This window comes from Lissotriton helveticus, chromosome 4_1, assembly GCF_964261635.1.
Source record: "Lissotriton helveticus chromosome 4_1, aLisHel1.1, whole genome shotgun sequence".
Classification (NCBI taxonomy): domain Eukaryota; kingdom Metazoa; phylum Chordata; class Amphibia; order Caudata; family Salamandridae; genus Lissotriton; species Lissotriton helveticus.
The window spans coordinates 1,778,743,907-1,778,769,104 of NC_136063.1; positions in this window are offsets into that span (position 1 = coordinate 1,778,743,907).

Here is a 25,198-nt window from a genome sequence, read left to right on the forward strand (position 1 = left end):
ACCCAAACTAACATCTGTGCCTTACCCCTTGGGTTCTTTTATAAACGTCCATCAACACAATCTTCAGTTCCCCCTGCTCCCCAGCTCACTAACCAATATCTGCCCCTCTCTGATTTGGACACACTTGATTGAGCCTCTGAGCTACCTATTTTTAATAGTTCACTTGTGTGTGGGAACGAGGACGCGAGTGCTTCTGCCAACCCCAAAACGTCCCCCATCTGTAAAACCGATACTCCTGACTCCACATTGAATGTCTTGAGTTGGAATGTGGCAGGCTTAGCTACAAAGTTAAAATCAGTAGAGTGGGTGAATATGATTAGAGAATATGATGTACTCTTGTTTCAAGAGACTTGGGCCCCTAAAGAGCTATATCTTGAGGGATATGAATGTTTTAATATCATCCCGCCACTCCGAGTTATGGTAGACCGATAGGGGGACTATCAATATGGATTAGAATCGCTTCAGGAGGTAGAACAAAATTATTCTCCACCGGTCATACCAACTTCCAAGCTCTGATTTACACACGGGGTCCTTCTATTTGTTTTATTAACTTCTATAATAATGAATTTTTAAGAACTCCAAATCTAATTTTGTTCAACTTTTTGATTTTATTATGGATCAAGATAACCGATTAGGGAAATATAATTTGACGGGTATTTTCTTGGGGGTGATTTTAATGCAAAGATTGGAAGAGGTGTCAATGGACTCCCTTCCGATCCCAATACCCATAATCCATGTAAAAGGGGGTATGAGCTAATAGATCATTTAGTAAACACTAGCCTCCTGAATATAATGGACATTGCCCCAATCAATATTAATGGGAATTTATTACCCACCTACAGAGGATCAGGACGAGGGTCAATGATTGATTATGTGTTGTTATCACCCTCATTACAAAGTTATCTCCTCGGGCAGTGGAAAAGCGGTCTACCTTTGGAGACCATAACCCCATAGTTGTTTTGTTAAAGGTGGCCCGTCCTGCAAATTTTAGGAAAAAACCTGGTGCTAGCAATGTACAGCTCTACACTGACACCTTGAGAGTCAAATGGAGAGGTCTGGACTATAAGGAGATCTTTGCGAAAATGGTAAAAACATATCCAATCTTATGGGAGATGTGCCTGGTCATGGCAGACCCCAATCCTGCGGTTGTCATAGCATTATCGAACTATGTGCAGGCATAAAAAATCTGATTTCTAGACCAGTGGGTATACGCAACCCTGACCCCAAATGGTTCGATAATACTTGCTCAAAAGTAAACAGGGAGCTGAGAGTGGCCTTGTCTGCAAACACCAGAGACCCTATGCTTATTCGGACACTAAGGTCAAATTACAAGAGGGCCTCAAGAACCAGGCGTGACACCGTTCTGAAAGAACACTGGGATAACTTGGCTTGTGCAGCTAACACTAAAAGCACAACTGCCTTTTGGTCCGCAACTAAATCCCTAAGAACTTTTAGGAATCCCTCTACACCTCTCGATTGCAAAATCTCCAGCAAAGTATGGGTTGCTCATTTTTCTAAAATATATGCCCCCCCACCATATTATGATAATTCTGTGTCTAATATGTGCCCAACTAAAATTGCCATGACTATAGGCGAGGTCGAAGAGGCAATATCGCAGAGTTTGGCCAATAAAGCACCTGGACCTGACGGTCTACCGATAGACCTTATAAAAGTATAACATGAATTTTGGGCCCCCTTATTATTAAATTTTTTTAATAATCTAATTACTACCGACATCCCCAGTACATGGTCAACCTCTGTAATTATACCAATTTTTAAAAAGGGATCAAGATCGGACCCTAGTTGATATAGGCCAATCTCATTAATTGACAATACCCTCAAAATTTTAGGACGAGTTTTATTTAATAAAATCAGGGCATGGGCTGAGGAAGAAAACATCTTAAATAAATGCCAGGTGGGTTTCCGGAGCCATCTGGGTACAGTGGAACAGAGCCTGAATTTGAACCTAATCATAGGAAAATATACTATTGCTCGACACAGTCCACTGAACCTGGCCTTTATAGACCTTTCGTCCGCTTTCGACTATGTCAACAGGTCGAAGCTCTGGCAACGCCTCTTGGACTACGGTCTGGATAATAACTTGGTATACTTCCTGGCATACCTGCATAGAGACCTAAAAGCGAGAGTGAGGCTAAGCATGGATGGAGCAGTGTCAGGAGACATAACGGTTGGCAGAGGCGTAAGACAAGGGTGCGTTCTTGCCCCTCTTTTATTTATTTTATATATTAACGAACTTCATAGAGCCCTGTCCAATTTAACTTCCGCTGTCCCCACAATAAACGGCATTAAACTCCCCTCCCTACTCTATGCAGATGATGCAGTTTTAATGGGTCGTACACCGAATGCCCTGAGGATTTTAGTGGTGGGATTTGTAGATTTTATTTCTAGCCTTGACCTTTGCACTCATTTTAAAAAATCGTTTTTAATGTGTTGTGGCCCTAAAAAATGTCACATTAATAGGATTGTTTTGAAATGAAATGAAATGAAAAATTATATTTATATAGCGCGTAACTACCCAGAGGCCTCGCAGCGCTTTAACTGATTACCAGGGCGAAGTACTGGGAAGGGTAACACGCTTTTCCAAACAAGTGGGTTTTTAAAACTTTCCTGAATGCCATCCGGTTGTTATTCTCTCTAAGATCGAGAGGAAGGGAATTCCAGATTCTCGCAGCCGTGTGCGAGAATGAGCGGCCGCCCCAACGGGCTTTATTTATTCTGGTAGTAGTGGCTAGATGCAGTGTGCTCGAGCGAAGGGCTCTAGAAGGAAGATAGGGCGCAATTAGGGGAAACATAATGGCAGGGCCTGTTCGATGAAGGGATTTATGCACAATGCACATTGCCTTGAATTGTACCCTTGCAGCCACAGGGGGCCAATGTAGTTCTTTTAAGGCCTTCTTGGCCGACTGCCAGCGAGGAATATTAAATAGTAGTCGAGCCGCGCAGTTTTGAGTGACCTGGAGTCTATTAATCACTCCCACCAGGGATAGGATGGGATAGGATAGGATGTACATTTGTAGAGCGCGAATTGCTGCCCGGAGGCGTCCAAGCGCTGGGAATACTGTGTCCCCACACGAAGGCCCAGGAGGAGAGAAAAGTAGAAGTTGACTAGACTGGATGGAATAGAAAGGTTTTCAGCTGTTTGCGGAAGGCCAAGAGATTGGGGTTGGCTCTGAGGTGTAGCGGGAGGGCGTTCCAAGCCCTGGCGAAATTATAGGAAAACGTCCTGCCTCCGGATCTGGATCTTTTTATTCTGGGGGCCTTTGCAAGGAAGGTCTGACTGGAGCGGAGGCTTCTGTTGGGCATGTAATGAGTGATTAAGTCCCGAGTAATTTTGGGGCCAGTGTTCCAGAAGGCCTGGTGTACTATGCACATAGCCTTGAACAGGACTCTCTGGCGCACCGGCAGCCAGTGGAGGGTTACCAATCCGGCCCTCACTGACTGTCTGCGGGGAAGGTCGAGTAGAATACGTGCTTCGCTTTTCTGCACTATCTGAAGCCTTCCCAGAGTGGATTCAGGGGCGCCAAGGTAGAGTACATTATTAAAATCAAGTCGTGACTGAATTAGACCTTGTACGGCTGTTTGTTTGGCATCCAAGGGAAGGAGAGGGAGGATTTTTTTTAGCATCCTCATGATGCCAAAACATGTGGCTGAGAGTTTTGTGGCCTGTACATTAAAGTACAGAGATCTGTCCAGCCAAACTCCGAGACTCTTGATGCTGTTTTTGGGAGTTGGCGGGGGACCCAAGCTGGGCGGCCACAGGGAGGGGGAGATGCTGAGGTCTGGGGGGCCCAGGAGCATCAGCTCAGTTTTGTCCCCATTCAGTTTTAAAGAAGAAAGGGACATCCAGGTCTTCACTTCCTCAAGGCACTCTCTAAGCCCGCCCGGAGCAGATGGATTAGTTTCCTGTGTCAAGGAGACCACCAGCTGCGTGTCGTCCGCGTATGAGATGATCTTAATCCCATATAGGCGAACGACATCAGCCAGTGGTCTCATGTACAGGTTAAAAAGTGCAGGGCTTAGAGATGATCCCTGAGGGACTCCACATTTCAACGGTCTGCTGGTGGAGACAAACTCGCCTTCAAACACACGGAAGGATCTGTCCTCTAAGAAGGACTGGAACCAAGACCAGGCTTTGTCCCCGATCCCGACCTGGGACATACGGTACAGCAAAGTGTCATGGCTGACCGTGTCAAAGGCCGCGCTGACATAGAGTAAGATATAGTGCGCTCCTAGATATAGTGCATTTCCGTAATCCAGGCTGGAGAGTATCAGTGCCTGAACCATGATTCTCCTCGCCTGGAGCGGAAGCAAAGGGAGCACCTTCCGTAGCATTCTCATTAGACCTACACACGTAGATGCCGTTCTGGTGGCCTGGACAGAGAAGTCTAGCGATTTGTCAAGCCAGACTCCAAGGCTCTTTATCTGAGGTTTAGGGGAAGGAGGAAAGCCTAGACATGTGGGCCAGATGGAAGCCAGAGTGGTCGGTGCAGGGTTGCCCAATAACATAATCTCCGTCTTCTCCCCGTTTAGTCTGAGACAGGAGTATTCCATCCACTTGGCTACTGCCTCTAAACAGGGGCCTAGTGTACTGGACGACCCCTCAGTGTCGTCCAAAGAGACCACAAACTGAGTGTCGTCCGCGTAGGTGACAATACGCACACCAAAGGTATGGACTATCTCTGCCAATGGTCTCATATAAACATTAAAAAGTGTGGGGCTCAGGGCAGAGCCCTGAGTAAACCCACAGCTGAGTGGTTGCTTGGAGGAGACTACCTCACCCTCAAACACCTGGAAGAAGCGCTCATCCAGGAAGGAAGTCAGCCATGCCAGGGCCGCGCCCGACACAACCATGCCATTCAGACGATGTAATAAAGTGGCATGGTTAACTGTGTCAAACGCGGCGCTGAGATCAAGTAAAATGATGGCTGCTTTCCCTCCCCGGTCCAGCACAGATCGAGTTTCTTCCGTCACTGCCAGCAAAGCTGTTTCAGTTCCGTGTTGAGGGCGGGATCCCGCCTGGGAGACACATAGCAGATTGTTAGATTCTAAATAATCTACTAAGATCTTATTAATGTGCCTCTCCAGCAACTTGCTCATCCAGGGAAGTAGGGAGATTGGAGGAAAGTTAGCCAGGTTGTTTTGATCTAAGTTAGGTTTCTTCAGAAGGGCTTTGACCATTGCACATTTCCACGAGGCTGGAACGGTGCTTGAGGTGATAGAAGAGTTAAGGACATCTAGGATGACCGGGCGAATGGCATCAATGACCTTGATAAGGACCTGCGGAGGAGCTGGATCATTGGGAGATCCCGAGGTGACTTTAGGGATCATTCTATCTAAAGAGATGGAATCTAGGAGCAGAAATTCATCCAGCACACAAGGAGCTAAAAGGTCAGGACTTAATCCGGTGGCAGTCTCAGAGTCACTTCTGCCTGTGACAAAAGAGGAATAAATAGTCTGGATCTTCTGAGAGAAAAAGGTGGCCAGATTGTTGCACGGGCTAGCGCACCGTCAGATGTCAAATGCTCAGGGGAGGGGGAAATCAGTGACTTGGCAATCTTGAAAATCTCTTTAGGAGAATTTGCAGCTAAGTTGATTTTAGCTTCATAGAATTGAGCTTGTGCGGACTTCATTTCTTCTTTATATAGCCTAATTGCAGCTCTCTACTCTGCCTTCTTAGGCTGTGAATAGTCCTGCCTCCAGGCTCTCTCCAGTTTACGACAGGATTGTTTCATGGATCTCAAGGCGAGGGAATACCAAGGGGCTACTTTAGATCTTTGTATCGAGTGCAGAGATTCCTTCGGGAGAACCAGATCAAGGGAATTAAGAATCCATTTATCATAATTGGTAGTAGCTATACTGGGGTTTGTAAACTTCAGAGGTTTAAGTTCGGCCAGAACCAATTCCCACTTAGAAGAGGGAAGCGAAACCCATTTCCTCCCCCAGTGTTTCTTATGGTCTTGTGTAGTGGGGGGAGAACTTGTGGACCATATAAAAGGAATCAAGTAGTGGTCGGTCCAAGGCAGTGGTATAGGTGGCTCAACATTTAGGCTATCAAGATTACTGTAGATATGATCCAAAAGATGCCCCCTCGTATGTGTCGAGAGAAAACCCTTTTGGATCAGATCAATAGCTTGAAGATTCAGTCGAAGACTGTTAGCTGCTGAATCCAGCGGATCGTCCAAATGCAAATTGAGGTCGCCTAACAAATTGAAATTTGCCGAGGTGAGCACTAGATTTGCAGCTACATCCGTCATATTCGTTACAAATTGACCAGGAGTTCCAGGCGGTCGATAGACTAAAATGCCTGTAAAGGTGGTAGTAGGGGAAAATTCCAAGACAAAGTGTAGGCTCTCACAGACTGACGTAGTGGACGGGGTAACACGGCATCTATAGTGATCTCTATAAATGATGGCTAGCCCTCCTCATCTGCCCGTCTTGTTATCCAACCGCTTTAAGGTGTAACCTTGAGGGGTGGCCCATACTGTAGCAGGGTCAGCTTCCAACTGGAGCCACGTCTCAGTTAGAAAGAGAGCGTTGGGATTAAACTCTTCTATCAACAGGGCCAGTTCTATACAATGTTTCGACATCGATTGGCAATTAAGAAGAAACATCCTCCAATTGTGAACAATGGGAAGTTTCCCTGAGGTTTGAGGGGATAATCCCCAGTTGCATGTTTTGCAGCGGGCCCTACTATAAGTAGGGAGCACCGAATGCAAACATGAAGGGATACTGGTTGGTTTTAGCGCGTGCAGGGAGGAAGAATTATAAATGAGCCAATTTCCTACCATAATGCCGGGGAGCGTCTGGGCGCGGACTGGCGCAGACTGGCTTCTCTTTGGCGCCTCTTCGGCGCGTCTATGGCGCTCCCGCAGCGCGTAACCGCTGCGCGATGGAGACACGATCTTAAGTAGATTGGCCTTGAGTGAAGACTAGAGCGTCACCCCACTAAGATGGCCGCCCGCAAATAGCACCACCAGGAAGTAAAGGCGCTCTGTTCTCCCTCCACAGCAAACAGCATGAATTGCTGCGGTGGACCGGGGAGTCAGCGCACTATTTGCTAGCAATCAACAAACAGTTCTAAAATACGGCGAGTTTTAAAAAAAGCACTTGCAGCAATTACAGTACCTCCCAAAGCGCTAGCGCAACGATGTTCAGAAATCAAATTATACTCGTGCGCGTCGGCGCTGAGGTCTTAAATAGTCAGGACTTGAGTGAAGACTAGAGCGTCACCCCACTAAGATGGCCGCCCGCAAATGGCACCACCAGGAAGTAAAGGCGCTCTGTTCTCCCTCCACAGCAAACAGCATGAATTGCTGCGGTGGACCGGGGAGTCAGCGCACTATTTGCTAGCAATCAACAAACAGTTCTAAAATACGGCGAGTTTTTAAAAAAGCACTTGCAGCAATTACAGTTCCTCCCAAAGCGCTAGCGCAACGATGTTCAGAAATCGAATTATACTCGTGCGCGTCGGCGCTGAGGTCTTAAATAGTCAGGACTTGAGTGAAGACTAGAGTGTCACCCCACTAAGATGGCCGCCCGCAAATGGCACCACCAGGAAGTAAAGGCGCTCTGTTCTCCCTCCACAGCAAACAGCATGAATTGCTGCAGTGGACCGGGGAGTCAGCGCACTATTTGCTAGCAATCAACAAACAGTTATAAAATACGGCGAGTTTTTAAAAAAGCACTTGCAGCAATTACAGTTCCTCCCAAAGCGCTAGCGCAACGATGTTCAGAAATCAAATTATACTCAAATTATATCAAATTATAATTATATATCAAATTATAATCAAATTTTAGAACAGGGATCGCTGCTATGCACTCGCACTTTTCCATACCTGGGCTTACAATTCGCCGATACCGGCGCATGGACCGATTTGGCTTACGGTCGGTCTAAGTTCATCAAGGCCATAAATTCCGTATTGTCTCTCCCGAAGCCTAAGAGATTCATGGTGGTCCAATCTTTATTAAAAATTTATAAGACACAATGCATCCCTGTCATGACTTATGGGGCCGAAATCTGGGGATACTCAAACTTAAAAAATGCCCAGGCAGAAGAAAACAGATTCTGCAGACGGCTTTTGGGTCTACCAATCTCATCCTCCACTTTTATATGCCATAATGAATTAAAATTGTTTTACTTGGAGGATTACATTAAGGCACGCCCTGTGTTATTTTGGATTAAAGTTTGGAAAAATCCAGAAGCATCACTAACAAGGGAAATTTTGTATGACTGCCTAAAATGCGATCAGGGTCTTAAAATCCCATGGTTAGCCCAAGTTCGGGAAAGCTTGGCAACAATCAATCTCGAACACATATTTGATAACCCAAATGGACTAGAGGGGATTAATGGGAAGTTAATACGGAACACCCTCTATAGGTATTATGGGGAATCTAGATACAATGTTGAAATAGCAAAATCTTCTGTGAAAGGCTACATCCAAATAGAAGGCGAGACTGTACCTACTACGCCCACACCAGCTAGCTACCTTTTTAAAGAAATGACTTGCTGGGAGCGCAGCCTTCTGTTTGGCCTACTAGCAGGATCCATAAAGTATTTACTGTGTTTTCCCCTGGGCTACCATTATGATATTGAGAATCTGGTTTGCCCATGTCAGAATTCTGGGAAGCAAACAATAATGCACTTTTTATTTTTTTGCCCTTTCTACCATAAAAATAGTAAGCCCCTCCTGATATCATTCTTTAGAGATAAAGGCATAAAAGATAATGTGGCATTTAAATCTATTTTACAGGTCAATGATGATGAATTAATAAATCATGTGTGTACTTTTTTAAAAATGGCTCTCTATCTCGTATTTCCATGAATTAATTTTTATTCTAATGCACTATGTCATCTTAATAGATCGGAAGGAGGCCTTTTTGTACTTTGCACATTTGCACTTTAAATTTATGCTGCTATTTGTAAATATGTGAATTACCTTTCTCTTTGTCTGTAATCCGGTAAATATGGAGACAAAGATAACAGTTCACTCTTGATTTATGGCTGCTATCACACAATTCACTTTATCTAGATAGTCCAATAATTTGGACACATGTCGTATGCACTTTAGAAATTTACGATTAAAATAATGCTGCTAATCGCTTGCTCTATGTATATCCTGCTGCTAGCTTAACAATAATCCTTGTATATGTATATTTATTAGATTGAGTTGAAGGACAGATGCCTTGTACTTTTTATTGTTATTGTTTTCATTTAAGAAAATGTAGTACAGTTACTTTACTTTGACTTTGACCATGTATGCAATTGTGTGTATACTTTTATGGATAATGTAATATCCGAATAAAGGTTATTTTGATCTTTGATCTTGATACTAGGATGGCCACCCCAGAATTCTTGCCGGGCTTGGCTGACCAGAACTGACAGTCAAACCACTTTGACTGCTTGCAGTTCCACTCCTTTTGCAACAGGTGGGTCTCCTGTAAGAGGCATATATCACACTGGGTTGCCTTCAACTGGGACAGCAGCGCTATTCTCTTCGCTGGTGAGTTTAGGCCTCTCAGATTAAGACTAACTATCTGCATCATAGAGTGATTTATGTGCTGGTGGCTGTGGTGTTTCCACGCTGGACATGTGGGGGGTGTGACATTGTTAGATGTGGATGGCATGTGTTAAATGAACAAAACATTGAAACATAGATAAAAAGTCACCAACTGGTGAGAAAACATTAATTAAGTGGTAGGTGTCCATGTCATTGGTCATCTGTGCAGGTCGTCCGGGAGAAGGCAGATTAGTGGAGTCCTCTGCCGCTACATTCAAATGTTTAACCAAGAAAAGGTGCAGACCCATTGGCAAGGCTGATGGCCCATAACCACCACAGAGGGGATGTTCGATGTCAGGGAGTGCAGGACCTCACTTTCAAGTGCCTATCAACAGGCAGGATATCCATCTGCTTGTTCAGGGGAATGGTTCTGTTCAGTTAGATGTTTCAGTAAAGCCGATCTCTCCTTGAGTCTCTCTGTCGTGGTTGGCTTGATCAAATTCTTGTGGGGTCGGGCCTTGGAGCACCTCCAGCAGCCAGACCCCAGGGAGGATGTCGCGGAGCCCTGTGGCCCTGCCAGGTCACGCAGATCCAGGTCCAATCCCTCAATCGCTGCTGCCTCTGGGGATGTGCAAATTAAGTGCGTTTCTCCATTCCAGGCGAAGACAAGATGGAAGGGGTGTCTTCACTTGTATCAAGCCTCTTTGTCCCTCAGGAAGTCAGTAATTGATTGCATGTTGCGGCGGTGTTGCAGGGTTATGAGCGAAAGTTACTGGAACAGGTGCCCCATAATACCTTCAAAGGAGATGTGGTATTGGTCGTGCTCCGTGTTCATAATGAGCTTGTTCTGGTGGTAGTTGTGGAGGCATGTGAGAATGTCTTGTGGAGTACCGGGCATCTGGGATGGGTGTCCTGTTCTGTGCGTGCAGTTGAGGGGAATCTCTTTCCCCTCAAGCTCTGGTGCAATCTGGCAGAAGAGTCATAGAACAAACTCCTTCAAATGGCCTGTATTCATCTGTAGTGGAACACCCTTGATTCTGATATTGGATCTCCGAGACCTATTTTTCAGATCTTCCAGGTAGCAGATGAGCTCACCATTACGTTCCTTAAGTTCCAGCATTTTGCTGCAGCACGCCTCCAGTACCTTTTCTCTGCCATCACCAGATGTTTCTATGGATTCCACATGTTGTCCTAGCTTACCCATTTCATGGCGTATTTCTTCCACATCTTTGGTCATTTTAATTTTCAGGGTTGCGATATTGTCCCTCAGAGTGCTAAAGAGGGACTCCATAAATCCACGTATGACCGGGCCATCCTCTTCTACATCTTGACCCTGGCAGGCCCCATCGATGAGCAGCCCGGCAAGGCTAAACCCATGCTAGTTTGGAGGAGTTTTTTGCAAGTAGGTCTTTGATGGTGGGTCTTTTTCTGGTCCTGGTGGTCGCCATTTTATCCTCCCCCAGCAGAGTCATTTGGGCACACTGCTAGTCATAGGATATGTGCCCACTCCACTGGTGGGCTATCCAACCTTCCCACTGTGGCTGTGGTAGGTCAGGTCAGGGTGGGACTGTTGCGACCTCAGGAGGTACCTCAGGGAGTCTCAATCAATAGAATGCTCCACCAATCACTGGTCTCTGAGTACCTATTTTGAGTCTTCTGGCCACCAATGTGGGAGATGAAGAAGGGGAGGGAACCGCCCCTTAGATGTCAGCAATTTCTTAGGGGCCCTTGCGTTGAGAGAGCTGGCCTCCTCTAGTATGACTGGCAAGCGTCTCTCTGTGTCTCCCACAGGCCTCCTTTTCTGCCTCCAGCATGCAGGGGGACATTTCACACTCCTGAACTAATGGTAAATGTCAGTGATGAGGGGCAATACCACCCCTCAGCAACACTGCTATGGTCCCCTACAGTAATGGAGGCATGTACTCAACTGTACTCAGCCAGCTCCAACTGAAGGACTTCAAGCTCAAGCTTTTCGGTGTGGACATCAACAGCCTTCTGCGTTCGCCATCACCGTCATCCATAATTCTGCTCCCAGGTCTTGGCCACTCCATTACCAGGAGGTCCTGCTACCGGGCCCTCTGGCTCGGCCCACTGGGGGGATGAAGAGAGCAGGTTGTACCTTCTCATTGGGCCGCCAGCCGATCTGCAACACAGAGAGGGGGGATTAGCGTCCAATGGCAGGCCACCCTGCTGCTCTGTATTGCGCTTTTCTTTCCAGCCAGAAATGCCGCTCCTGGGCTACCAACCCATGTTAGTTACCCATTTATCTCCTGGGGATACACACAACTTTCTGTGGTGACTTGGGCTCCTTATACGCTGATCCACTCATCTCCAACACCTCTAGCCTCCATCTTAGCGGCACAGCTCTGAGGCGGTCGAGGCTCATTTCTCTGCCTTCGTATCACCTCTCAGCTGTAGTAGCAGCCGGCGGAGAAAGACCTTTACAACGCGATCGTTACACCGCGATATCCTAACAACATGGTCATTACAATGCAAGTCATTACAACGACTTGCGCTGGACAGCGCTCTATACTAAGGAATAGAATGGTTTACTATTCCAACACCTTCCCTACTGTTCCACACACTGGAGTTGGAAAAGTAAATGATACTATTCCTAAGTCCAGCGTCTCAATTGCAAGTCGTTGTAACGACTTGCGTTGTAATGACCACGTTGTTAGGGTATCACGGTGTAACAACCACGTTGTAACATCATACATTCGTGGCCAGCTGCGTCCCCAACAGTCACACCAATGCACCGGGCGCAGAGCAAGCCAGACTCCAGGAATCCGACAGTTAGAGCTCCGTGGGTCTGCCCCTACACGGACGCCATCTTGGACACACCCCCAGTTGCGGTTATTTTAGAAGTGTAATCCCCTTGCCCTGACTAGAAAGAAGGAAGGGTCCCTACTTGGACAAGGTGCATACCTCTGCCAACTAGAGATCCCCATTTATAACAGTGACTCACAGGCGCTCACGAACATTATAGTGCAGAGCGCATGTACCGCTTTGTTAGCAAATTTGGTGCGTTTTTTAAAAGGGATTCTGGCACAGTCAATTCTTCTGCTTGTAACTGTTTTGGTAGCTATTTAATGCTTAATGATCAAGATTGCTGTGGTATGCGGGCGGGAATTCCATATTAGTTATTGATTACTCACCTCACTACATGTAGTAATGGCCTGTTTGCCCCTACGCAAGAAGTTGCTGAGAGTCTGCTTCCATTCCAACTTTGAAGGCATACGTTAATAATCTAAGCAGACTCAAAGCACTACTGTTTCAAAAACAAGTAGCTCGCACATTTGCCTGCCAGAACTTCGAGTTATAGGTGGCCAGTATATCCAGCGAGATACATGCACTGTTAAACACAAAACTCCAACTACATTTTGCTGAATTGATTCATCGAATATTAACGCATCTAACACAGCCATTCTTGCACAATTCTTTCAGTTTGTGGTCTTTGGCTTGCTCGCTTCATTCCAGACTATTGGGTTTATGTACAAGCCCTTTGTACCGCTGGTATGATACTTTTTCCATGTTAAATGTGACGCACCAGTGGCACAAAGGGCTTGTAAATGAGCATATATATTTGGAGTGATACCGAGGGATGCTGCTGCTGTTATTCCCCATTTCTAGCATTTTCATCCTATTTTTGCATCTCCACATTGGTTTGTTCCATTTACAAGTCCTCTGGAAATACCAGCACTCCGTCAGTAACATGAGTGTATGCTTCAATACTCCGAAATAGTGTTGCTTCAAGAACTTGACCTTGATTTATCACTAACATTCTGTCCAACTGGGTTTACCCGCATGCAACCCGTGTTCCACTGCTCTGGTGCCCTTTCAAATAAACACTAGATATTTGCAAGGCTTTGCAGATGCCAGCTCCTGTGTACATTGAACTCCCGATGAGCCCTTTATCGACCCATTATCAAAATTGTTCTTTGGGCTTTCGTTTTCTCCATCATGTGAGTTATGAAACACTCCTTCCTGAAGAGATGCATGCAATAGCCCCTGAATTACTAAAGACTGGCTCTATTAACACGGATGCAGGTTATCCGGTATCAGTCTCAGCATTGGCTGAGACCGGAAATTATATCTGTTCTCTTGAACATGTGCTGTTGACCAATCATCTTCTGTGGAAACAGACTTCATCTGGGAGTTAATGGCCTTTGATTATGGGAGTGACATCATGGATTTCTCCGGTTCACCATAATTTGATCAGCTTTTTCCTAAATTGATATATCACTTTTATATTTATTTCTAATTCATGATATGCTACATGTTTGGCAGCCATGTTTGAGTTTGCTTATCTTGTGATTCCAAATATTATTTTTAGCTATTTGTCGTGCTTTTGACCCAACCAAAGGGAGGGTGTTGTGAGTTTCCTATATGGACATTGTCATTTTCTCTATGTTAGTCTATTCATGCATGTTGTAGGCCTCTTCTGCTTTGCATACATTACCAAAGCACACACTTGCTTTTGTGCCACGTTGAATTGTCACATATAGTTAGCACACATTTTTTGCAATTTACCTGCTTTTTGTTATTATTCATGGATGGACACTAGCATCTATATGTATTAGCGACACCCAGCTGCTGTTTTTAAATACCCGTTTTGTCATTTAACACAGGACATGTCGTTTTAAACATACGTAGACCGGCTGACAGCGCATAGGTCCTGGGACAAGACAGCTGCATCTGCTGGGATGTAGAACAACTATCTGTGAATGCTAAGGTATGGTGACTGATGCTAAACCCAGAGATTTACTATCTATAATCATTTATGTTTTGTAGTGAGGGTGAGTTTAGGGAAATCTGTCCGATAATATGAAAGGAGTCTTGATTGTATACGGTCTAATAGCTATGCTATTGACATTACTGACCTGTATTTGTTTCTAGTTGTGGCTCAACTATTGCACATTAGAGCACAACAGTTTAAATAAACATTAGAAACTTTCCTCATGTCTCTTTTCTATTTATTGTGGACAAGTACTAGTGAGAGAGCGAAAAGGGGTGATCCTTGCTGGGGTGCCCCATCACTTGTCTCTCTGGAAAGGTTAGGATTTCAAGTGAGGCACTCTGAGCTAGTCAGATTCAGGCCCATTGATCCTAATGGGGTATGGTGGCTTAGTCACTACATGCCGATGTTCTATGGTCCCATGCATAGTTCCCTTCCTGAGCAGAATCCCTGCAAGACCAGGTCAAAAGAAAGACAGGACAGACTCATTATTTAAATGATGGGCCATCTTCAAGGACGCCCAGATTGACAGACACGCATCACAGATAGCAAGTATGGCTTCAGCACATACCCAAATATGTGCAGGTATGGAGTTGCTCTCACCTGCTTTCCCTGCATTAGGATATTCCCATACTCCAGTTTAAGAACCACACACGGCTTGAACTCTCAACCACAAACCAACCAGAGGAAGAACCATTGGTGAAGGTACTCATGAACAATATACCATACAACTTTGTAATAGACATAGGGGTGGCAAGGTAATGCCCAAAGGGAGGGATGGTCCCTTTATTGAAAGACACTACATTTATACAGGGATTCTCAGATATGATGTCAAGGATCCCCTTCATGCAACCCCTTGAACTAGAGGTAGGAGGGAATCGCGTGAGTGGACAGGTGTTATAGCCTCCTTCATACCCGACTAATCTATTAGGATGAGATCTACTAGCCAAATTAAAATTGACTATCCCGTTCACTGATAGTTGGACCATAGCCTGCTCTTCACCAAGGGCACCCATCCTTGTATCTGTATCATTGAAACACCTCTTCATCACAAGTATACCAGCTAGGACACCACCTCCCAACCAGACCACCTTCACTGAGGCATTCTTGATATACGTGGGCGAACTGCTAGGCATCAGAAAGCTTGTTCAGAAGTGGGCACATCGCACGCATTATCTCCTAATTGAGACAGCTAAAAGGACAACAACTTTTATAGCTAATATGGCAGTTAAGGAGGAAGAGAGTCACGATTAAGCCATACACTCATCTACTAGGTTTCCTGGGACAAAGCAAGAAAACGGGGCAAAGCATGTGGCATAACAGCTAGATCCCATGCAGCTTTTGAAACACCTGGATCAGGCCATGCCACCACCACCGCATCTCCATGCACGGAGACGATGTTGCCTGGCATAATGGGATACATCTACTTTGCCTAAGGAGTTCTTTCAGTTGTCAAATACAACACCTGAATGCGTAACTATGATGAAGAAAGCTGTGTATACGTGAAACAGAAACTCACCATGAGAAAATGTCCCCACACACCGTAGTAAAAGGATGGCTGAACATGGGATAGTGGGCAGACACACACACACCCACTCTATGACCCAAGAGGATGATCCATCAACAGGAGCAAGCCCAGACACACAATACTAAATTCGTCCAACACAAATTGAAAAAGACTGCCCTCAAGGGGCTGCATTTACCACAAGCCTGCAAATGGCACCAGTCTTAAAGGGGGCTCAACCACAAAACCATAGAGGGTTTCAATTCAGCTATAGTGGCTGAGGCAAGCCAGGGAGGTTGGCAGAAGCAAGACCGAAGAGAATGGTACTATTGCCACAGCATGGGCCACCTTGCAGACAGAATCACTGTTAAAAGCATACCATGAACAGAGATTGGTAGGCCATGGCCAGCCACCACCAAGCCCTCATCTACAAAACTAGGCCCAGGGAAACCCCAATACTCATAGAGTCAGCCGCAGGATGGTCAGTCAATCCCTGCACCACCGCTCCACCACAACAGGAGTCAGGTAGTTGAACAAACACATTGCAACAGCAACCAGACAGGTAACTCAGCCCCACAGGGATTGGGGCCCACAGCCTTGGCACACAAACATAGAGTCCAAATGTATAGTAAGATAGACCCCCAGAACAAATACCACCCATTCACACACATCCAAAAAATTAACTGTACCAAACCTGAAAGAAGGACCAATGAGACAATGTTGGAAATACAAACTATTACTTACATTGTGGGAAACAGGGCAGCTGAATGTGTTCTGTCAACCGGGTATCCTCACTGAAAGTTCTTCATTAAGGGTACCTGTGGGAGCCAAGGCCCCACCCACCTGCTGAGCCCCTCAGTTTGGGGTTGGCTGCCCACACTCCAGAGGGAAGTCAGTCTGACATGTCAGAGTGGATCCCAGACCAAGTACTTAAATACCAAGCAAACAGGTCCCTTTGTCGTTAAGTCAACAGGGAAAAATGCCAAAAACCAGGTCAAAAGGTCCCCATTCTATGGCATCTGACCTTGGACCAGTTTTTCCCTCATGGCGTGAAGTTCCAAAAGCATCCCCACAAGGTAGAAGCCATCGGCGAAATGGAGGCCCCCTTTCAGTTCTTAAACAAAGTTTTCCTCAAGTGATGGGTACCAGGATTCCCTATGTCTGGGGTATTGAGAATCCCATAACCTCCACAGCACATGAACCAATATGTTCCAAGGCACCCGCATGATGTCGGGTCAGGTGGGAGATTTAACAGGGTAGCCAGATGTCCTAGAAATGCAAGGTAGTCCTGGTTCTGTCATCATCACTAGGCACATTTTCGTGAGGGCTCTTGGCCTTGGTCCCAGGCTTCCCACATTCTTATGATCTCAGCAATGTTCCCTTTTCTTTCTTTCAGGTTTTTTACATATGAAATTTGATCGCCATGCCATATACCTCCAACATAGCAATAAGAACATGCCTGTTAGTTAGAAGTCGCTAACTGCAAGCCAAGAACTTCAAATCCAAAACATACTAAAAAGATTTGGTCTGAGAGAGAGAGGGGGCACCTGGGGGAGGGGAGTCCACAAAGTCCATCACAGCTCCAGCTGAAAGTAGAGTGCAGAATACGCTTCTCTCCGTATCAGGACTAGCAACTAACCCACGCACAGGCCTCACATGCACCATCTGGAGAAAGCAGTAAGCCCTGACCTCAGACATCACAAGACAGCACGATCAGGGCACATGGGGCCCTGGAACAACTTTGTGACACCCGCCACCTTTTGATAACTGAAATGGCAGATCCTGTGCTATGAATGTTAGCTCCCAAAATACACAAAAGTTAGTCCAAAAAGTAGTCTCAAGAGAATCGGTGAAACCAAGATATTTGGAGCCACAAGGGAGGGGCACATTGCATGCCACATGCTGAGACACACATTCTCTCAGGAGACTTTGCGGCCACCAACCACTCTTAACAGTGACACACCCTCTCCTTATACAGCCTCACGCATGTGTCAGTTAAAAGTAGCCTGCTCCAAAGGTGCCCCCTTGCACACACCAGAAGACATAGGGTCTGGTGAAAGCTGGTGATGCAAACCCTAGATAAACACTGATACGATCCCTCTCTATGATCACAAGACCCTCCATAAACATGTCACACTCATCCAAGCACCAAGTTAGGTACAAAGGCTCATAAAGGGGATGAATTCACCTGATTTCCTAAAAGTTACTTTTAAGTTTAGTGTTAACCATCAAAAAGATACAACAAACAGGGCCACCTTCTGGAGCCTCTCTAAATATTGTGTAAATGGAGTGTGGATAACACCCTCCAAAAGGGAAGTACAGGAACCCCAAAGAAAAATAATTGACAATGTTTGCTGAACTAGCTCAAATTAACCAAGCTCTTAAACAACAGGTCTACAATTGAACCTCCAGGTGCACCATCTTTCACCTCAACACAGATCTAAGTATGCAAATCAAAATGACAAACTGCATCATGAACTTTTTTAAGTGAACTGTTAAACAAAACTCACCAAATCACCAGAGGACCATAGACATCTCCCCTGGATCCGTATCCAAGATCTGCAATGTTCAATAACAAATTATGTATTATTGCACTTTTATGCATCCTCTGCCTATTTTGGGTGCTGTCGCACCTATTCTGTTTCCAAACTGTCTGATCAGATGGAGTCCATCCAAAAGCTATCAGAGTGCTTGCATAGGGATCTATCCCATTGTCACTTGCAATTACACCAACTCAAACACTGCCATTCCACATGCACTACAGAGCGTCCTTTTACACAACACATGGTATTAGCACATTAGAGCTGTGGGCTCTAAGACATCAGCCAGGTCATGTTATGTGTGTTCAATGATACCACAAGCACTAGGTGCAGACAGACTCTACTTATCCCAATAGGTAGCCCCCGAAAAAGCTAAATGTCTTATCCACTTATTCCTATGCAGAATCAGTACCAAAATCCAGCCCAACATAGTAGAACCCCAAAGAGTAGTAGTGAATCCTACTCAATATTGGACCAACCCAATGGCTTTATACCTTTTCACTGAACCTGGAGAGCTGGACAGGATGCACAGGAAGAGCACCATAGGGAGAATACAGTTTGGTCCCGGGACTTCCCGAAAAAAGATTCTTGGAGGTAGCAGAACTCCCTAATGAGAGCAAAAACACATCCTCCATTTCTTCTATTTGGAGTCTAAGGGTGGCCCTTAGTGTGTCTGGGGCAGTCTTCTTTAAAAACAAGTGGACCACAGACATGGAGTTCCTGTGTAGGACCATCCAGCTTGATGATAAAAAGGGAAATGAATCTCTCAAGGGAGTGTTGGACAAAAGCATAGACACCATATGCCAGGTAATCTGGGATACAGAGGTGGGTGGAAATACTTGGCAAGAAGGGAAGGGATATCCACTATTTGTATGGAAACCTACATTCCTTATGTTTCACTGGAAACAAATGAAAACTGGAGAACGATTTTGAACATTTTGAATATGTAATGGAGGATCTCCTCGCTGATGGATATGTGCTGGCAGTGCAGCAACTCTATTCTCTTATAATTATACACACTCCTACCCTGGCCGTTCTGGGCTAATAACAATTAGATGTTTTACCAGCTCCAGTCAAGTAAAATAATAATGTAACAAGATAAGCAAGGTCACAGCACAACCCAAATGCAAATATTGAGGAAAGACAATCATCTCAGCAATTTAAAGAGCAAATAGTCAATTTGTATTACAGGACACAACATATGATAATGACATACACAAGTCTTGGTATAAATCAGAACAAGATGGCTGGACAAAACTTTTAAGAAAAAGATTTTCTTTATTCCTTGTTCAAATTGAAACGATGAAATGTAACCAACACGTGTTTCATCTATACAACGTTGGTATTCAGACTTTCTCAAGGCTAAAGAGGTGGTAATAGTGTCAAATTCAATTGCTCAAAGGTAAAGGTCAACACCTTGGGTATGGAAAAAATGAGGTCGGAGATCACAGCGGGGATCTAATTCAGAAACCGTGACGCAGATATATTAGCGTAGGGTAAGGTAAGACGATGTAGGGTCCACTCCAACATCAGAGTTAGCAGTCTGCTCATGAAACTACAAAAAAAAACACGATGGAAATATTGCAATTCAGGTGCGTGGCAAATCATTCTAATGGGTACTGATACACAAGGCGTAATTAGCAAAGTTATTAACCAAACCTGCACGTGTTATCCACAGGTCATTAGTATATTAGAGAGATGATCCTGTGTACCCGATCAGTTTCAATCTTAAATGAAAAACGGGTCCCCCACACATGATAACGCGGCTTGAAACTGATCGGGTACATAGGCTCATCTCTCTAATATACTAATGACCTGTGGATAACACGTGCAGGTTGGCTTCAAAACTTTGCAAATTACGCCTTGTGCATCCGTACCCATTAGAACGAATTGCCACGCACCTGAAGTGCAATATTTCCATCGTGTTTTTTTTTGTAGTTTCATGAGCAGACTGCTAACTCTGATGTTGGAGGGGACCCTACATCGTCTTACCTTACCCTATGCTATTACATCTGCATCACGTTTTCTGGATTGGATCCCCACTGTGATCTCCGACCTGATTTTTTCCATACCCAATGTGTTGACCTTTACATTTGAGCAATTGCACTCTGAATTTGACACTACTACCGCCTCTTTGGCCTTGATAAAGTCTGAATACCAACGTTGTATAGAGGAAACATGTGTTGGCTGCATTTCATCGTTTCAATTTGAACAAGGAATAAAGGAAATCTTTTTCTTAAAACAGTTTTGTCCAGCCTTCTTGTTCTGATTTATACCAAGACTTGTGTATGTCATTATCATATGTTGTGTCCTGTAATACAAATTGACTACTTGCTCTTTAAATTGCTGAGATTATTGTCTCTCCTCAATATTTGCATTTGGGTTGTGCTGTGACCTTGCTTATCTTGTTACATGTATAGGTGGATCAATTTTTGATCCTCCTTGGTCACTCCTTGGTAGTGAGTGACCTTGGTCTTTCTAGCACCCCTGCAGATTGTACAGCATTCCTGAAATAATCTGCCCTTACAATTCCAGTGATCTACTTGTGCATAGCCTGATGTGCGGTTATTTCCTTTCTAGGGAAACACCACTACCAAACCTTTCTCTCACTAAACAAATAACGTTGCAGGCTCTTTAAAAAAGAACTGCAGATTATTTTTGACTCGTCTCAGTACAAGGACATTCCAGAAGAATTAAGGGCCAGATATAGGTCGGTCAGTAACGGCCGAAAATCTGTATTTTCGGCCGTTACCGACCGGTATTTCAGAAATGGTATGTAGGGGCATTATTTTACAGAACCTGTAAATTTACCGATTCGGTAAATTTGACGATTCTGTAAAATACCGAATCGGTATTTTTACCGATTCGGTAAATCTGAGATGTAGGTGGGACTCTTCTAAGTCCCACAAGCCTTACCGAATCGGTATTTTACCATCAAATCCAATTTGATGGTAAAATACCGATTCCGGTGTGCATGCACATGTGTGCATGCACACCTATGCCATATGACAGGCAGACCTGCCCTTAGGGCATGTATGCCTGCCACATGGCACCCGAGCCTGTTTTGGGGGGGCCAGAGGGTGTCAAAGTGACACCCCCTGCACCCTTGTGAAAATCGGTATTTACCGATTCGGTAAATACCGATTCGGTAATGCCCATTCATTCCTATGGGCTTCAAAGCCCATAGGAATGAATGGGCATTACCGATTCGGTATTTACCGAATCGGTAAATACCGAATTGTTCCGATTCCGTATTCCAGCACATCTGGAATACCTACATCTCCATCCCTCTGATTTACCGATTCTTAATTACCGAATCGGTAAAATTCGGTAATTAAGAATCGGTAAATCAATTCTACCTACATCTGGCCCTTAGACTGCTCCTGGACTCCTAAGTATTGTCAGGAGGGTCCATAATCTTCTGCACTCAAAATCCAATGCCCGCTGGCTCCAAATCACCAGATGGGAAATGCCTAAAATGATGAACAGCACTGAGCTATGCCTTAATTCAGTCAAGGAAGAACTAGACTTGTGGTTGCAATGGAGTAAGGGTGTCTGCGCAGATTGGTGCATCCTGCTGCACATTTTCCAAGGAAATGACCTGGATAATTGGACATTGACTCTTGCCATCCAAGCACTGCATCATTGTACAAAGAAACATGCATGAGGAGGGAGATGCCGTTGAGCAGGAGTGGTTCTCAAATTGGTTATTCAGAACTTCCTGGTGGCTTTCCAGTCTATGCTGATTGCTGCTACCAGTTTTCATTGAATTTTGTTTTTTTGTGTGGTTCCATGAAATTGGGGACTTCCTGCTGTAAAAGTGATGTCCTCAAATTGGGTAGAATGCAAGTATTGAGGAAAGTAGTAATTATCTAAACCGAAAAACAGTAGGTCCCCAATAAAGTAACTGCCATGAAGTTTGAGTTAGATAGAGTAGTTGAAAATTCAACTGGAGGGGCAAATGTCAATATTGAGAATGTCAATGTCAGAATGAATAACGATACATCAATGTATGAGAACAAAATCGCACCTCTCTTGACAAATTTGCCCATTAGGACAACCCAAACTCAGAAATAGTCAGTCAGGCAGGCTCTGAGACCCAGGCCCAGGGTCACTGATTGACATATCACAGGTGGGGTGGCATGTAGCTGGCAGACAAACTCGCAAACAGGAAATTTCAGATCTATCCCACTGATAGGTGCAGCGACACCACAATGGTTCAGGGAGATTGGACCCTACAAATCACACATGGTCGGAGAGGTATGCGTATTTCCAAAATACCATAAAGTCTGATGCCTCATGAAGGTAGGAACACAATGGCAATCAGGACACTGCACAAACAGTACACGCAGTGATCACATGCTTCCAATGCTGGACATCTGGACACATTACCCACTGGCCGCATTTGTCCGCATAAGTTCTAGACCCACCTGGATTCCTTATCTAAGACACTAATTTATGGCTGTAAAGTCAACGGCTCACATTCCTTAACAAACAAGGATCATTGGAATTGTTTATTGCATTCAACACATTGTATAATAGTCCTCAGACCCTATGCCTGTAACTGTTCTCCCAGCCGCACTGTTTAATTGAATGTACTGTTCCTATTTTTTGAAACACCTCTTGTTTTTTTAAGGTATTGCAAGTTCAAGCAACAGAGCAGCACCAATGCCTTGAGGGTAGTGAGGTCTCCTATCCCAGGGATCTTGCTAGGATGACGAACCGCTGGATCAGCACTAGGGTCCACGAGAAGGTATCTGGGGGGGACTTTCAAAAGGTTGGTCAGGGTTCCCGCCAGAAGAAGGAGGGGGGATAAATCAAATAGAAGGCAGTACTCTCAAGGCCTTCAAACAAATTATTAGGGGACAGGGTCTCAAGGCAAATATGAACAGAAGAAAGGATTTGTTGACAATAACACTGGAAAATGTGTCCCCAAATGTTATAAGTGTTACCAGTTTGGGCACACCAAGGGTGATGCCATATGCGCTAAGACGACACTGCCTCACAATGGTGGGCATACCCCTGGGTTGGCCAGTGCAGCACTTGGGGAGGAGATGGCCTTAGTTAGTGTGGGGGAGACACATAAGGTTACCTTAGTGTCATTGGGTGATGGAGAGGTGGTTTCTAAAACCCACATGTCTTTAAATACATCCAGGTATAGGCAGAGGTTCATCATCAATGGAAATATGGTGGAAGCTCTCAGGGACCCAGGAGGCAGTATGACTAATGTCAGGTATCATATGGTGTCCTCAGAGCAGGTGATACTAATACATTTCATCAGGTTGTGATAAGAGACAACCATGAGTATCACTACCCTTTGTCTCTGGTTCCCTTTTAATGGGGGGGCTCCTCAGGTTCTGTTAGGTTAGCTGTGAGCCCAGGCATGATCGTGGATTGTTTGCTTGGGAAGGACCCGGGGCACACTACATGGAAAGGTATGGCGTTCAGATCACACTTGAAAATGTTAGGGTTACCTGAGTGAATCTTTGTGACCACAATGTCCATAGCTGCCCAGAAAGACAGTCATTGAAGTGTAGAATGGCCTGGGCAGCTGTCAAGAAAGGGAAGTACAGAGGGCATAGGGAACTAGCTCTGAAACTGTCACATTACAGGTGGATGGAGTGCCAGAGGAGGCCACCCCAGAGCCAACAGGGGAAGATACAATCTCCCTTGGAGACCTAAAGGAGCTTATTAGACGACGAGCTGAATTTGGGCCAGAGGAGTTCTGTAAGGCACAGAAAGAGTGTTCAACCATGGAGGGTATGAGGTAAGACACTGAAGCCCAGGCAGCTGGTGACACTTCCAAAGATCACCTTATTATTGGGAGAATGGCCTCCTGCATAGTGAGTCAAAGGCACCAATTCATGTGCCAACATGTGTGTTGGTGGCCCTCAATGTCAGACGACCTTCCTATTGGAGCTGGCTCATGAAATTCTCCTGGCAGGATATCTGGGACAAGACAAGACCCTTGCCAGGCTTATCTACCACTACTGTTGGCCCCAGATGGGGATAGCCCTAACATTGTTTGGCACTTGGATTCCAAGACTGCCTAAGGAAACACGTTTATCCTAGTCTTGGTGGACTATACCACTAGTTACCTAGAGGCAATCCTTCTGAGGTCTGTGGCCATACTTGCAGTGGCTAGGCCCTAGTGGGGATCTTCTCCAAATAGGGTTCCCCAATGAAGGGGTATCTGTGGTCTGCCTACAAGACCTTCAGAGTGTTCAGTAACGTACAAGTTCTCCACCCCTTACCATCCCCAAACCAATGCACTTGTTGAAAGGTTCAACAAGATCCTGAGAGGTGTGAGTATTGCACTGCATAAGTCCATGAGGTAGAGGTGAGACATCCACATTACATGCTTGCTTTTTTGCCACAGGAAGGTGCCTCAGCAGAATGTTTGGGTTAGCTCCTTTAAACCTCTGCATGTCTACCCTGTTAGGAGACCTCTCAGTATGGCGAAGGAGTGATGAGCGCAAGCTTACAAGAAGCCCCCCCGGTTGTTTTTAGCTAAATGCTAGCCCGAAGAAACCAGATGGCCATGGTCTAGAAAAAAAACTTCCAACATCTTGGAGGCTATCCAGGAAGTCATGAAACACTGGTATTACCAGAAGCCCACATTGGTGGAGTTGCAACCTTGCCAGAAATGGTGGGGTCAGTAAATCCCAGGGCCCTCCAAGATCATTGTACTGGGCCCTGTGAAGCGATTAAGAGGAAGGAGGATTGTATATCTCAAGACTCTCAGAAGCCTCTTAAGGGTACACCACATCAATTGCCTCAAACCCTACTATGATAGATCTGAGGTCACCATGCTTTTGGAGACAGATGATGAATAGGAAGAGGAGAGTAAACCTCTCCCTGACCTCCTATCATCCAAAGAAGTAATAGGTCAGTGGAAAGT